The following is a 16,474-nucleotide window of genomic DNA, read 5'->3' as shown; positions in this document are numbered from 1 at the left end:
CAAGAAAAGAGATTGTTTAAAAAAAATATATACCTTTAGTTACTTTTTTTCTTTAAAAATAAGAAGGTGGAGAAAAGTGCAGGAGAAAATAAAACAATAAAAAATGTAGTAATATCTCTTGGGAGATGCAAATTTCCTGGAAAACGAGGTCTGAGCTTTACGGAGCTTGTTTGGAAGCCTGGACCCACCGCAGCTGGGGCAAGAGATCAGCTGCTGGAGACTGTTTCTGCCATAGCAAAGCTTCTTATGCCAACAATATTGTGCCAAACAAGCAGTTTGGGGCATCTTTTCCACTGCATCCCCCCAAATTTACGTGTGGTGGTCACCCAGCTGTGGAAGGCAGCACGGGGAGAGTCACAGCTGGGGTATGGAACAGTATAGAGAATGCACAACAAGCTTTTGTTAAAAAAGAAGAATTAGTGAAAATAATAAAAAAGCTTGCTGCGACAGCAAAGTATTCCCAGTGCGATGCGAACAGCAGCATCTGAGGAGGACACTTTCAATCATGGGACCAAATAAAACTGCTCCCTGCATTTGCCTCTGCATCGCCAAGGCCCTGATGCCCCCCCCTCACCCCCCCCCCAGCCCAAGCTCTGCCCCCGCCTGTCCCAGCCCAGCCCCAGCCCTGCCTGGGGCTTCCCCCCACGGAGAGGATGCTGATGCCCCATGTCAGCCAGCTGTTTGCTCCTGGCAGTGGGTACCACGCCTGCAAATGCCCAAGATGCTCCCCTGCAGGATGCCCACTGCATTTCAGAAAAGAGACCAGAATGTTTCCCTCATAAATAACCCCACAGGCATCCAATATTTGATGGAAAACCTCTACCCTCTGTGATTTGGGGTACACGGACCCTGCACCTCTCTCCCACCACAGAGCACCTCCAGTTTTCCTTTCCCAGTACCAACACCACTGAGCATGTTGTGGCCACCTTCACCTTCTTTCTAGAAGTTTTTTCCAGCACCTCTGAGGATGGGAGAGCATCCCAGCACCACCTCTGGGACGACCTGTGAGCAAAGCCTATGCATTGCTTACAACGTGGGGTCACTGTGCAAGGACCTTGTCTTCCTCATTCTTTCCAACTAACAGCAAAGAAGAGCTGTCCTGGGATGAAGGCAGAGGACAGGATTTGTCTCAGCACAGGGGAGATAACCTGGTGTGATGGCCCAGCTCCAGAAAGCTGAAGGACGCCCCTGGTGGGATTGGGGACATGGGGATGGGGTTGGTGGGATGCAGGCACCAGGGACAGGGAAGGGGTTGGTGAGATACGTAAACATGAAATTGCTCCTGCTTAATGCTCTCATGGGCTTCAATCATGCTGCTGCTGCCTGGATTTTGGTCACGACTGGTGTGGGCTCTCCCTGAGTGTCACCTCCACCTGAAGGTCCCATTGCTGCTGTAAATGAGACCCCCAACACCTCCACCCCTGCTGCAGCTGGGCTTGCCGGCCGGCGTGGGATGGAGACAGAGATGGGTTTGGGGAGAAGGAGGGAAGGAAGCAGTGGGCTCCCACCTCCAGGAAGGGTCAGCTCCAGAAACCCAAGGCTTTCTTGAAATATTTCCCCAGGTTTAGTTTTCCCCCCTCCCCTTCCTCGCAGTGAGCTGCTGGAGCAGCACGTGTCCTGCTGTGTGGCCTGGGCCCCTCCCGCCGGGCACACAGCCTTCACCAGCTCCCGACTCAATTTGCAATTGATGAAATGAAAAAGATGCCCTTCCTTCAATTAATTCAGACGTCTTTTTCCTCGCCCCTCAAGGCACGATAGTGGCTCTAACATCGTAAATGATTTAGGATGGGAGCCAGATGAAGACAAAGCTGATGGATGACAATTCTCTGTTTGGGGGATGTTTTCCAGCTGGAGATTTTTGGAAACAAATAGATTTATCCCCTTCAAGAAACGACACGCAGCCACCGCATGACTCACGCTGTGAGTCAGGGCGCAGCAGCAGCCAGGAGGGATGCCAGCCTGCGCCAGGAAGGGACGGGACGGACCAGGAGAAGGAGCTGGGGCACAGGGCTCAGTGCCCGGACCCCAAAATTCAGCCACAGCCCCTCTGCTCCAGGCTTTAAGTGGTTAAAATCCATTTTGCCTGATTTGCCTTTAGCATCAAACCTCCCGAGCCTCCAGGCTGGCTGTCAAAGCAGTAAGACCCTCTTCTCTTGAAGCACATTGTGCCCTGGATTTGGGTAAATCCCCCAAAACCAAAGCAAGGTCAGTCCCTTGGGAGGCTTCTGGGCCACCTGGGGGCAGCGAGGAAGACGGGACCCCCCCAGCCAGTGCCCTGGTGGCAGTGCAGTGGCTGCTGTCTGACTGGCAGCTATGGAAAATGGGTTGGGTCAGAACTAACCACGGCCACAGGGCAGCAAAACTGCAAAAGATGGGCTGATCCTGAAACTGTGACCTCGGAGACATCTTCCCATATCAGGATATCTTACGAATCTCTGGCAGAAAGGAAAAGACTGTGTTTAATTAGAGACCTCAGAGAGACCACCCAGAGAGTGGTGGTCAATGGCTCTGGGTCCAAGCGGAGGCTGGTGACAAATGGTGTCCCTCGGGGGTCTGTCCTCGGACCGGTGCTGTTTAGTACCTTTATCAACAATATAGACACTGGGATTGAGTGCACTCTCAGCAAGTTTCCAGATGACACCAAGCTGAGTGGTGCAGTCAATACACCAGAAGGAAGGGATGCCATCCAAAGGGACCTGGACAGACTGGGGAAGTGGGCCCATGTGAACCTGAGGAGGTTCAACAAGGCCAAGTGCAGGGTGCTGCACCTGGGACGGGGCAATCCCACACATGAGGACAGATGGGTGAAGAACTCGGTGAGAGCAGCCCTGCAGGGAAGGACTTGGGGCTTTTGGTGGATGAAAAGCTCAGCATGAGCCAGCAGTGTGCGCTTGCTGCCCAGAAGGGCAACTGCATCCCCAACTGTGCCCCCCTGCTCTGCCCTCGTGAGGCCCCACCTGGAGTGCTGCATCCAAGTCTGAAGCCCCAGCACCAGAAGGATGTGGGCCTATTAGAGCTGGTCCAGGGGAGGGCCACAAAAATGACCAAAGGGCTGGAGCACCTCTCCTGTGAAGAAAGGCTGAGAGAGCTGGGGGTGTTCAGCCTGGAGAAGATGAGGCTCTGGGGAGACATTATTGCAGCCTTTCAATACCTAAAGGGTTCTTACAAAAAGGATGGAGAAGGACTTTTTACTTGGGTATATAATGACAGGACAAGGGGGAATGGTTTTAAACTGAAAGAGGGGACATTTAGATTAGAGGTTAGGTGGAAAATTTTCAGAGGGCGGTGAGGCACTGGCACAGGCTGCCCAGAGAGGTTGTGGATGCCCCATCCCTGGAGGTGTTCAAGGCCATGTTAGATGAAGCCCTGGGCAACCTGATCTAGTGGGTGGTGTCCCTGCCCATGGCAGGGGTTGGGACTGGATGATCTTTGAGGTCCCTTCCAACCCAAGCCATTCTACGATCCCTATTTTTGCAGAGTGCATTGAGCGCATCCCATACCAACACATCATGCTGGGGAAAACGCACAAACCCCAGCCCATGCGAGCATCCCAGAGGGCGACAATCGGCTTTACATCTAAAAGCAGCCACTTCAGGCCAGGCGTGTAGCTCCTGTGCAGATGAGGAACTTCACGCCGGCAATGTCGGTGTGCCCAAAGCACCACCTCCACTGCCGCCTGCCAACGGGGGAAGCCCAGCCGCAACCGGCCCTGGCTGTCTGCGCCTTACACAGAGCACGTCCTGGAAACTGCGGCAGTTTGTATTAAGTTGTACAATTGAAAGCTATTCGTGTAAGAGGATTGCTTTCTGATACGTACATTGAAAGATTTTCTCTAAGCACAAGGCAATGCAAGTGTAATTGTAGGAGCGAATCCTGCCCAAATTGCTCTCTGCACAGCTTCCAGATGTTAGACAGCCCAAAAGGGACACGCGGGCGGGATGCAGCGTCACTTACCACCCTGCCTGGCTTTTGGGGCCGTGTTTTCCCTCTAGCCTCTGAGCAGGGGAAATCACAATTTTTCTGAGACATTTCAGCACCAGCCCCCACGCAGATCCCACTGCGGAGGTGGCCTTGGTGCAGGCTCTGGGGACCTGCAGCCCCAAGCTGCCCCCTGCATGGGTCACCCACCTCCTTCTCCCAGCCCTGGTGGTGGTGGCTCCATCGGCCCCAGCTCCACGGCACCCCAGGACAGACCTGCCCTGGAGCCCTGGAAATGCAGAGTGCCAGAGCATGGAGACACCAGGAAGAGGAGGGAGGGATCGTGGGGACAAAGAAGGAGGACAGAGGGAGCGTGGGGACACCAGAGAGAGGAGGGAGAGGCCTCGCACAGCAGGAACAAGCTGTTATTTCAGCTCAGCCAAATGGCCCATGGAGAAGCAATGCATAAAGGGGACAGCAGCAATTTCCATGTCCCAATAGGGGCTGGGAGAAGAAACTGTGGATGCTGCAGCACAGAGAAGCCATGCAGACAGGGTTTTCTTTAGGGCTCCCCTAGGATTTCCAAGGGAAGGAACTGTGAGGGTTTTTATGGGGCATTTTACATGAAGTGCTAATGACCACAGCAGCTGTTGAGGGCAGCAGGCGGCCGGCGGTGATGCGCAGCCCCGGGGATCCTCAGGCACAGAAGTCGCTGCCAAGGCAGTGCCGGCTGCTACCAGGGCTCAGCACGGACAAGGAAGGGGGTGTGGTGACCACTCGTGATTTACGGCTGTTTCAGCTCTCAGGGAGGTGGATGAAGGAGGCAGGCGTCTGGCCCAGGAAGGAGGACCGGGTGCAGAAGAGTTGGTGTCCACCCAGGGGAACACAGTGCGTTACGGTGGGCACCAAACATCCCGGCCCAACTCCAGCCGCACCCACACACAACTGATGCCCTGGGGTTAACGTGAGTCCCACAAAATAAACATGGCTTGCTGAAGTTGTTGAAGACCTCAGTTAACCCAAGTGACCCACAGGAGGCTGGAGGCCTGGAGACACGTCTCACAAAGCTGTTCTTTCTCCCCAGACTGGTTGGAAGGAGCTGCAGGCTGCTAAAGGGCAGCCCACGCCTGCGAAACGCTGGGACCACATCGTCCCTCTGCTGCTTCTACCAGGGCTGGTATGCATGCATCAGGAGGATTCGCTATTTTGTAACGTGGATGCAGTTAAATATTGTGGATTTTATTTCTTATTGCATATGCAACCTGCCTTCCCCTGGACTGGGTGATGGGAAGGTACCCGCAGACCCTACCATCACAAGAGGACACATGGAGGAATGAGGATGAGCATAATGGCACAGCTGAGCAGAAAATGGGGAAGACCACTACCTAAATGTGCATCCAGGGGCTGGGGAGATGCCCTGCCACAGCTGCCTGGGCTGGCAGACATGAGCCAGGTCTTCCAGAGCCTCACAGAGCAGAGCTGGTGGCTGGCTGGAGAGGTCTCCACACCCTATAAACAGCTGTGTTCCGATAACTGCACCCCACCCCGGGTATTTTTACTCAAACAGCATTAGTTCTGTAAAATAAGCCTACAATACAATAATTTTTAACTTGAACATAGTCCAACACTGGGAATTTCTGAGAATTCATACTCTTCACATTGACCCTGCCATCAGAAGCAGGAGTCAGAGCACAGGGCTCTCAGAAAAGAGCACAGAGCATTTTTGCAAAGAGCTCCTGGGCTTTCCAGTGCTGCCAACCTTCACCCCAAAGCCCAGATGCAAGTTAAATGGTGTCAAATGTGACCAAAATCAGAGGAGTGATTGAGCAGAGGATGAGAGAGCCTGCAGTGAAGCTGTGGTGGGAACACAACAAATCACTCCCCAGCAAGGGGAAAGAAGAGCAGCCCTTCACCAGCCAGTTTAAGGAAACCAAGCCCCTAAGACAAACTTCCCATGATAATTTTGGAGTTTTGTTTGTTTATAATGTGATAAGAAGGAAACAAAAAAAGTCATTTCAGAGACCTTGCTCAGTGAGAAATGCCCACTGCAGGACCAAACACACCAAGAACCTCACCCAGAGCTTTTGATACCTTCATGAATCCAGGTCATTCCTCCACTATTCAATGAGCAGCAAAACCACCAGGATGAGATGCAGCCTCTCTTTCCCAGCAAACACTGCACTGGTTTAACAGGAGCATGGCAAACACCAGACTTGTCAGCAACCATCCCAGCCCCAGCCCTGCTCAAAGGGCTGGGCCCCTAGCACAGCAGGAGACAGACTGGTGGAGCCCAGGCCACCCATGCCCCTGCCTTCCCCCCTGCTCCTTCACTGCAGCCCACCCCAGCTGGCCAGGTTTCCTGCAAGTACCAGCGCAGCTGAGCATGCCCAAACCATCTGTGGCCAGCAGGTCAAGGGAGGTGATCCTCCCCCTCTACTCTGCCCTGGTCAGGCCTCACCTGGAGTACTGTGTCCAGTTCTGGGCTCCCCGGTACAAAAAAGACAGGGATCTCCTGGAAAGAGTCCAGCGGAGGGCCACAAAGATGACACGGGGCCTGGAGCATCTTCCCTATGAAGAAAGGATGAGAAACCTGGGTCTGTTCAGCCTGGAGAAGACTGAGAGGGGATCTCATTAATGTGTACAAATATCTGAGGGGTGAGAGACAGAAGGATGTAGCTAACCTCTTCTCAGTGGTTTGTGGGGACAGGACAAGGGGCAATGGCTGCAAGAGAACACACGAAGTTCCGCACCGACATGTGAAGGAACCTCTTCACAGTGAGAGTGACGGAGCACTGGAACAGGCTGCCCAGGGAGGTTGTGGAGTCTCCTTCTCTGGAGATATTCAAGGCCCGTCTGGACGCCTACCTGGGCAGCCTGCTCTGAGGAACCTGCATTGCAGGGGGGTTGGACCCGATGATCTCTCGAGGTCCCTTCCAACCCCTACAGTTCTGTGATTCTGTGATCTTGCAAACCATTGCTTGCTTGAGTCCTGCATTCAGACCTGGGTGATGCAGTGCACGCACACCAGCACGGTTGGCATGCCAGGTTTCCATCATATGAAGACAAAGAGATGGCTTCAAAATGTCCTATACCTGCCCAGGGCTTGCAGGTGCCACTTGTGTCCCTGCGGAAGCGTGGTGACATCTCACCAGCTCCAGCCTCTGTTCAGTGCTTTGTGAAGAAGCTGCCATGAGCCTGTTGGAGCTGCTTCCCATCCACCAAGCCCTCTCCATCACCCACAGACATGTGGGCACTCTCGCTTCTGCTCCCCGTGCTATGAAGGAAAAAGATGTTCTGCAACACTTGTGCATTTCACATCCTTAAAATCCTGTTAGCATCCCCTCTCACAGAGTCTTGCACGACTATGACACACCTAGGTGCCCTAGGGAAAATTATTTTTTATTTTCTTTCTTTTTCAGAATCACTTTTAACAATTTAAGAAATGAGGTAATCTTAAAAACAGTCACAATCTGAGGAGCACCTGTTGACACTGCCGTGGGCTCTGAGGATCGCAGGCTGCAAGCGCTCGCGGAGCCAACAGCGGTGGGAGCGCTGCGAGCACCTGGAGCCCAGCGGGGGTGCAGATGCTGGAGCGTGACTGCGTTCTCCTCCCATCCCCAGCTGGCACCTCTGGGTCTCCGTTCAGGCCACGTCTCTGCAGCTGGCTTGGCCAGGCTCCTCAGCTGGAGCAGTGTCAGTCTTCCATCAGGCAGCCGCTGCAGGAAGCGGGGCAGCTCCGCTGATTGCTGCCCCCCACGTTGCAGCGGAACGGGAGAGTGCGGGGCAGCCCTCCTGGCCCCTGGGGGAAACTTGGGCAGAGCCGGCAGGGAAAAGGGGTGTTTGGGGCTATTTCAGGCCTTCAGTGACAGAACGCACAGCCTCACTGCAGCGGTGCTTCCCCAATGAGGGTCTGCGCTGGGTATTTTCATGCCAGTCCTTCCTAACACATCAGCTCACGCTGAGACTGCAGCCGACAGGGTACTGCATAAACACATAGGCAGATGGGAGCGGTGATCTTCCCAACAGCAAACAACCCACCCCTCTCTCGTTTAAATACGTTTCTCTAGCCAGACCCCAGTACCTCAAAATGGAGTGCAAAGCACGAGGGTCTCTCAGAGCAACCCCTGGGGATGTGTCAGCGGACCCCATGCCCGGATGTTACCACAGCATGGCAAGAATTGCTTTCTTGACCCAAAAGAAATCAATCGTATTGGGTTTTCACTTACATCACACTGCCACCTCCATCCAAACCAGCGGTGATGCTGGGTCCTGGTTTGGGCTGGGATATCGTTAATTTTCTTCACAGCAGCTGGTATGGTGCCGTACTTTGGAGAAAAATAATGTTGGTAACACACCAAAGTTTTAGTGCTTCAACAAAGCCACACTTTTCAGCTTCTCATGCTGCCCTGCCAGCGAGAAGGCTGAGGGTGCACAAGAAGCTGAGAAGGGACACAGCCAGGACAGGTGACCCAAACGGGCCCAAGGGATATCCCATAACTTACGGTGTCATGCTGAGCAATTAAGCGGGGGAGTTGGCTATGGAGTTCCCCTATCCCACTGTGGGGAACAAGTGAATGGCTGCGTGGTGCTGAGCTGCCCGCTGGCTTAAACCCACCCAGGCTGGCAAATTGCCCAGGTGGAGCAAACGCATCCTTCCATGAGCCCAGCGTGGCTTTGAGGAGTTGTGTGTGTTGGTTAAGGCTGCTGGGAGACTGGAGTAAAACAGCTTGGAAAGTACCCATTGCCAAAACCATGAAGGTGGAAAACATCTGGACAGACATCAGAAGTTGCACACGACATTAACAGGGGTGCTGTTACTTACACCACCCCCAATAGGCTGAACCTTGGGCATCAGACAGGGTCTTTCAGCAGATGGCAGGCGTTCAAAACACATAAAGGTACAGCTGTTGGTACAACAAGGCCTTCAGCACGGCTTTTAGATCTGCCTGCAGTTGCACCTGCACAGACTCAGCCAGCCAGCAGTGGCTAAATTCCCGTCACACTTATCCTTATGGACACTGCACTTTTTGTAGCTGAGCTGGGTGCACCCCCCATCTCTCTTACAACTCGGCACTGAAGTAAAAACAACGCTTGCTCCCCGCACCTGATCAGCCGCAGAGATCACGAGCACAGCCTCCCCGATGGCGCTGCCAACGGCGATACACGGCTCACTCACACCACTTGTACAAGATAAAAAGCGTTATAAATACTTCCATCCAAGAAGCCCTAAAAACAGGAGGGAAGGATTAAACAAAGACATCCTTCTCAATATCCAACTTCAGAAAGTCTACGTGAACAGATTTGATAATGGTGTTAGTCTGGAAATGAAAACCAAAGCTCATCCATCAGCCACCCTGCAGATCAGCGGGCCCCACCCTGACATCAGCACCCGGAGATGTCTTTTGCTTTGTTCTTCCGCTGGTATCTCACATCCAGGGGATCAAAGCCCCGCTGGCTGGACCCGAACAGCGCCCAGCGAGGAGTCCTGGCTGTGTAGTCTGCTGCTGTGAACGTCTTCGATCCCCCGCTCCTCTCGTGCTCTCGCACCAGCTCCTGGAAGCGCTCGTAGTTGATCCAGGTGCACCACTCGCCGTCAACCTTGAACTGCGAAATAAGAGAGATGTGTTACTGTGCTGCAGAGCAGGGAGTACCACCACACAGCCGATTCATGGTGGGACAAGCTGCTGAGGCTGGGTGCATATTAAATTGGTTTCCTAGCTGTGGGTTTTTTTCTTTTCTTTTTTTTTTTTTTTTTTTTGGGGCAGGTGATTTTTTATTTTTTTTCCAAATTTCTGGCTCCATTAAGGTCCAAGGTGAAGCCATCCAGAAGTTAAGATAACTTCCTTAAGAGGAAAAGGAAATCTTTAAGGCAGACAAATACCAGGACCTCACTGTTTCTGAGCTACATTTCATCCAGGAGGTCTGACCAAGCAAACCCAGAAACAGGATGGCCCCTTCTCTTACAGCTGTAGTCATTTAGCAGAGCTGTCTACCAGCAGGTAAGCTTCGTGAAGATTTGACTGCTTGGTGCCTTGCCTGATCCTTTGAAGTACCAGATCCTAACACCTTTCAGCCCCACTTTGCATCCCAAAGCCCAGTTCTCAGGTGCAATTGCACTTGCCAGTGCACTGTCGTTTACACCTTTGACACCTTGATTTGGGGAACTGGAGGAGTCCTGGAGGCAATGTATAAATCTGAGCCCAATACCCAGGTGTCCCTTGATGGAGGGCAGGGGCAGGAGGGCAGTGCTTGGGAGAGGGGGAAGATTAAAAGGTTTGATGACACGAATCCTCTTTCTATACAAGAATTTTAAGAATTCCTTACTTGACAAGTTGAAGCTGTGTTTGTCTCACAGACCTGCTCTGCTAATTTAGCAGCAGCCTTGACTGAATCCTCAGTCAGGTTTTGTCTGAGCTGAGAGCTTATCCGAAGAAAGAGGGAAAACATACTGGCTCCCTGATTTTTTCAAAACCTGATGGTTATGCATTTAAATGGCATTTGACTTTCTGCCCAAGAGCTAAAAGCTTTTTTGGTTGGAAAAACTGCTGATACCTGCAAAAATTTGAATCAAACATTGCCAGTTATAATCTCTTTCTGCCTGTGTAATTGCAGCACATTGTTGCAGGAGGAGTCCTTCACCCAGAGCAGAGATGTGCGACTGCACAGCCAGAACAGCCGGGAAGAAGTCTCGCTGTAAATATGCTCGCCCAACGCTCATTCTTCACATGCTAACATTTAAACAAGGCAACACATCCTTTCCCATGTGAGTGGCTGCAAATAAAGCAACAGCAGAGGAGGCAACGCATCGCTGGGACAGCAGGCAGGTCCCCGACAGACCCGGCCTCAGCAGAGCTGAGCTTCCCTCATGATAGGAGGTGTCGCCCAAGCCAAGTTTGGCCAAGTCGCCCAGCTCCCATCCCTCCGGTGCAGTCATAGCTACCAAGACTCAAACCTCACCGTCCCGAAGAGCATCCCAGAGCGAGGTTTGTGCAGCCCCGCTCGCAGCCCTTCCCAGCACAGCAGCAGCTGGCAGTGCTGCAGGCAGGCGGTGGTGCCCTGTGGCCAGCAGGGACCTGGGGCTTGGACCAGGTCTGCCCATGGCACTCCTCCGCACCTTCTGTCTGCTCTCCCATCCCTCTCTTTCTATCCCTGGTGCCTGTCTGGAAACATCATAAGCCAAAAGCTGCAGGAAAGACACTTGAACAAGTTCAGACCGTGCATCAGAGCCCTCCCCAGATTTGATTCACCATTGCTCATCAGTAAATTCTCACATGAATTAAGGGCAAACAATTCTACAGGATCCAGCCACACGGCCTGTAACACACACAGCACAAGGCAGGGCTGCTCAGCACACAGCAAGTTGCTGAGCTTATTCCCGTGACGTGTTCAGAGCTCCCAACTCCTCAGATGGGTCCCTAGATAGACTCGAGGCCAACTAAGGGAATCCTTCTACATAAAGAATAAAGCCACGGCTGAGACTTGGAACCAGCTGAAGGGGTAATTTTGTAAAGCCCGTTTCCTTGAAAACCCATGGGATGTTCCCGTCTCAGGAGGGAAGGGAGAACTTGCAAAGAATCCTTAACCCTGCAGCAAGAGAGGCTGAGCAAGAGCCAACGCCACGAGAGGTGCTCGTGCCACCAGGGGCAGCTGACACAAGGCTGTTGGCTGCAGCCGCCATCTCCAACCCAAACCCTGGCGCAGATATGGGCCTCTCCAGAGTCGTAAAGCTAGAAATAGCACGATGGCAGCATACTACGACCAGCAGAAGACAGAACTATTTCTAGAACCAGCCCCACAGCCTCTGGGCTGTGCTTCTGCTCGAGGTGAGGCTTGGAGAGGTGGCATGGTCAGTGGCAAAAGGGGCCTTTTGCCCCCTCCTCATCCCTTAGGAATAAAGCCCTATGTGTGGGGACAAAACGATGGAGCTCTGGTTTAGTCCCATCACACCAAGCCCGTGGCTATGTGAGCCGCAGCCGGTCCCACCAGCTCTCGGAGGCAGCAGCTCCCAGCAGCCCAGCCAACCCCCCGGGCTTGCACAATCACTCGCTTTGCTCCACCGGTGTCCTGAACGGCAGCGGGGGCACCCAGGGGAGACTCTAAGCCATTTAATTTGGACTCAATACACGAACTTGCAGCTCCTGACACAGCAGAGCTACTGACGCTGTGAAGCGCCTGCTGCAGCCCTGCGCAAGAGCTCCCGCAGGAGCGGCCGGATGCAGGCTGCCTGGGGTTCATTACAAAAGCAGATTAAATACCATTAAATATTTGTGGGGCTGCAAAACAACAGCAATAAAAAACAAAGAGATGGGAAGCATCCTTTATTCTTGTCATGGAAACCAATTACTTCTGCTAAGAAATAAAAACCAGACTAAGGTGGGGTAGGGGAGAAGAGCCTCAATTGCCCAGGATTTACAGATCGAGTTTTAACAATTTTATGATTATTTCACAGATAGTGGAAGATTTAAGACCCAGAACAGTTTCACAACGTCCATACAACAGGCGAACCAATGATAGGCATCGGTGTTATTTCAGACTAGTGCAGTTGGATGTTTTATCAAATTTTTCACTACCTGGTTAAGTCTTTTAAGGCGATAAATACATCGGCAAAAGACAAACGGCTGAAACCCTCCCCTCGTTTTCAAGTTAGCATCATAACAAAAGAGCAATAAAGCTCCTGCAGTGGCTCTGAGGCCAAGCTGTGCTGTCCGGAAAGGCAAACTCAGCACCTCCCGAGGGCTTTGCTCAACAGCAAGGTGAAGCCGGGGCCAGTGCTCAGCTTCCCCCCCCAGGAGTTCTCGTCCCTGGGTCCCCAGGCTCCCAACGCTGCTTGCTCCGGTCAGAAGCTGCACTGGTGCCCAGCTCTGCAAAACCCTATTTCTGCAGATCCTGCAGCTCGTGCAAGGAGCACCACAAGGAACTCATAATGGCCCTCAAGTCAGGAGAAACCTGGAAGCACACGTTCAGAGCTGCAGGATCAGGTGGCTGCAACCACCCTGAGCATCACCTCCCTGCCCCTGCGGCACAACTGCTTACAGCTCTGCAGGGTTGGGGTTCAAAGTTATTTTAAAGCATGACAGCAAGGCCCTGTGCATGGGGCAGAGCTGTGGCAGCGTGGATACGAATGGGACATTTCTTTAAATCAGCTTTTGCAGTATGTGTAGAGCTGTTTAGTCTGTACGGAGAGGAGCTGCTTGCTGCAGAAACCCATCAACATACACGAAAGAGAAGAACCACACTACATATTTCTCTTCCTATCAACCTATTTGCATAAACAATTTTGGAGGATAAAAATTTATGCATGTATTGAGGACGATATAGTAGTACAATTTACTACATTGGCCCAGACGCGCATAATTGCCAAGAAATAAACATGGGGTTTAAACGAAGGGATAAAATATAGAAGAGAGGCAGAAATGGTGACACACGAAATGCCAATGCTGAAAAATGGAAGTCAGCCAAAACCCAATTAGTTTGTCCTAACAAGGATAATGCTATGTTCTCCTCAGAGGAAAACACGCTGGAAGGAGAAGGCTCCTCTTTGCCCGCTGCCTCTGTTGGTCTCTGCAGAAAAGCGTGCATTTCCCGGACAGGACGACACAGCACGGGCAGAACGGGACAAAACAGCACAGCCCACGGGACACAAGGCAGCCTCGGCACACTGCGTCCCGTGCGGCTGATGCAGGGCAGAGGGAGAAAGCAGGGCTTGGGGGCTCGCAACCAGCTCTTCTTCAATGACTTGTGAACGTGTGGATAAATGCACGGGTTTAGTAGCCCGGCAAATGAAGTCTTCCCCAGGCACGTGCAGTATTTACCAGTTAAACACAGCAGCTCTATACGCAGTCTTAAAAACCATGCAAAAATCAGTCGGTAGCAAGGAGGGAAAACGGGGCGCGTTCAGCAGCATGGACGTGGCGTGGGACAGCGGGGAGCAGTCTGTGTGCAGGGAGGTCACACCAAACCCCTGACAGTTTTTCTAATTGCAATCCCCAGCATTTTGAAAAAAGGGTTTTGGCCAATGCTTTAGTCAACACTTACTTGGTTTGCACAGAGCACGAGACGTTAAAGAGCATTTTGCAAGAGCAGGTCTCGGCAGCTGAGCTTTTGTAAGGCCAGCAGCTCCGATGCTTCCCTTCCCTCGCCTGCACTTTTATGTCCCATCCCAAAAACCACATCAAACCCAGCTGCTGGCTCTGTTCTTACACATTCAGAAGTGATTAGGTCTTCCCCCGCCTTCTCTCAAAATCCTGCCGAGCGACACAAGCTGACAGCTTACACAGGGGCTCTGTGTCGCCAGGGCAAGGCTGCTGCTGCTGGCTCTAGCGACCCGGTGCCGCGGGGTGCTTCGGAGCCGCAGGCAGGGTTTTGGAAGGGCTGTGCTTTCCAAAAAAACCACAGTTTTTTGTCGTTGTTTTTAAGGGAAGTAATGCATTCAGAGCCTCCAGCATTGTGCTCCCTGCGCTGTCTGAGCATTTAAAAGAAGAGAGATTAAAACCCAATACTACTACCCTCTATTTACATTCTTTGAGAAGAAAGCTTATCTTTGGAAAAGCAATCAGGTATCCTCAGTCCGTTTGTCAGCACCTTCCCTTGAAATGCTTCCTTTGCTGAGCCTAAATATATTCTTTTACTAATAAGGAATATTGTTCTGGGGAAAGGGAGTGGGGCTTTGCACTTTGGCACTTCAGGTAGTTTTTTGTTTTGTTTTAAAATTCCGTGTTTCTGTACTTATGTTCTTGAAACTTAAAAATATGCCTGTGTGTTTTCAAGTACCCGCGCAGCTTCCTGCCAGCCATGCAGACTGCGTTTCAGACCAGGTGATCCCACAGCCCGTGGGGTCACAGAAGACCACCTGCTTCACACGAGATGTTTTACATTAAGAGCATTTTAATACAAATGTGCATAGCAGAAACACTGCTCTCCTTAGCTCCCCTGGCAGCAGCTGGAACAACTCAGGAGCATCAACGCACTGCAAATTCCATCGATCTGCAATGGTATCTGACTCAGAATACAAAAATAAATCAGTCCACAAGCAGCTGCACAGCAGTGCAGAAGTTAACTCCCATCACCCATTTTCCTCTTGCATGTGCATTGACACCAGAGACCTGGGGCCAGTCCCAGACTCCAGGTGTGCTGCAGCACATCAGTCCTGAAGAAACAGCACCAGCCTTGCAGAGAACCTGTCTGTGAGCCAGATTTGGTGCGGTAGGTGCACATCTGGATTTTCTATAATGGACAGAAGTCGTAGGCTGTCTAGACGGTGCAGCTGGGCTCTTGCAGTCAGAAGGAATTTAAACATCGCACCCCAGAGGCGGTGCGCGAGGCTGAGATGGGTCCACTCCTCCTGCCGCCATGGCTGGCTTTGCAAGCCCGCCTCACCTTTCTGATTCGCTTTGTGGGAAATACAATCCCATCTTCCAAGTCCATTTTACTTCTCAAGGTTGCATGGTTTTGAACTGTTTAAGAACTCAGACATCTGAGTGCGGGGTAATGCCACATGAAATGTGCTGCTCAGGAATTATTTACCGCTTCGGATGTGCAATAAGGTTGTTTTCAGCTACTGGCTTTGTATTGCCGCTCTCCGTGTCTGTGCCCAGAAAAATACCTCACATGAGGAAGGCAGCTGGAAAATGACTCTGAAGGTCTCAGTCTCAAGCACCTTACTTTACAACCGATGCATCCAATCATTTCAGTAAACAACTCCTGCACACATGGTATTATTAATTAGACCACATATAATGAGAGAGAAAACTTGCACTATGCAACTGCAGTGACTTTTTGGCACCTGTCAGTACAAAGTATTCTGACAGTACTCCTTAACGTCAAACAAATAATTCATTATATTATTACACACAGTTTCTCATCTAATTAAGGCCCACAATTATTTAAGGCTCCCTTTATTCAACAGTGGAAGTGGCTGAGCTGGAGTCATTCAGAGGAAAAAATAAGAAATATTGCAGATAAATTAATCTTAACAGGGTCACACAGCTTGTTAAAAGCTAAAAACCTTTTATTTTTATTTATCAATTGTAACCTCAGGCTTTGCATGGAAGAAGTAAAGATTAAAGTAGTTAAGTAACAAACGTGTGGAACAGAAGGTTATAACCAACCCACTCTCTGCAAGCAGCCATGCTGAAGTAGATGAAACACCTCTCAGAGCTGGCAACCACCGTGCCTGGAAATGGGGTTTGCTATCACGTTTCCTGAGAGCAGCAAAACAAGAAGGCAACAACAAACCAAGGCAAAAGCGACCTGGCCTTGTGCTGCTGGGCCAGTACTGCAGTGCCTGATGCTCGTGGGATCGTTCCTCTGCCACTCGTCAGCTTCTATTTATTAAATCTAATCTTGTATGAATTAGTCTAAAGAAAAGATTCATTATTGCAGATTTTTTTTTTTTTAATCTGTACCCACTGCAGAGACGAACAACTCACCTGCCAATTAAACCAGGGCTACATCCAGACAGTTTTAATTCCAATGGATGAAAAATTGATTACCTTAGCATAACTGATCTTCTTTTAATAACTACCAGATCAAGCACAGCAGAGCCACCTTCCTATTT

General features: G+C 51.3%; 2 long non-coding RNA genes across 2 annotated transcripts; one reads left to right on the top strand and one right to left on the bottom strand.

Moving 5' to 3' along the window:
* On the top strand, nucleotides 1-7,326 carry LOC118158121. The gene is made up of 3 exons (XR_004746796.1): nucleotides 1-14; nucleotides 2,202-2,205; nucleotides 7,201-7,326. It is a non-coding gene; the product is annotated as an uncharacterized LOC118158121 (long non-coding RNA).
* On the bottom strand, nucleotides 6,162-16,147 carry LOC118158120. Its single transcript, XR_004746795.1, has 3 exons — nucleotides 16,135-16,147; nucleotides 11,033-11,039; nucleotides 6,162-6,314 (listed from the first exon to the last, which is right to left on the bottom strand). It is a non-coding gene; the product is annotated as an uncharacterized LOC118158120 (long non-coding RNA).
* Nucleotides 16,148-16,474: the final 327 nt, after the last annotated feature.

The sequence above is a fragment of the Oxyura jamaicensis genome (assembly GCF_011077185.1).
Source record: "Oxyura jamaicensis isolate SHBP4307 breed ruddy duck chromosome 19 unlocalized genomic scaffold, BPBGC_Ojam_1.0 oxy19_random_OJ106422, whole genome shotgun sequence".
Classification (NCBI taxonomy): Eukaryota; Metazoa; Chordata; class Aves; order Anseriformes; family Anatidae; genus Oxyura; species Oxyura jamaicensis.
The sequence above is the reverse complement of the archived record's forward strand: the minus strand, read 5'-3'. Positions and strand labels throughout refer to the sequence as shown.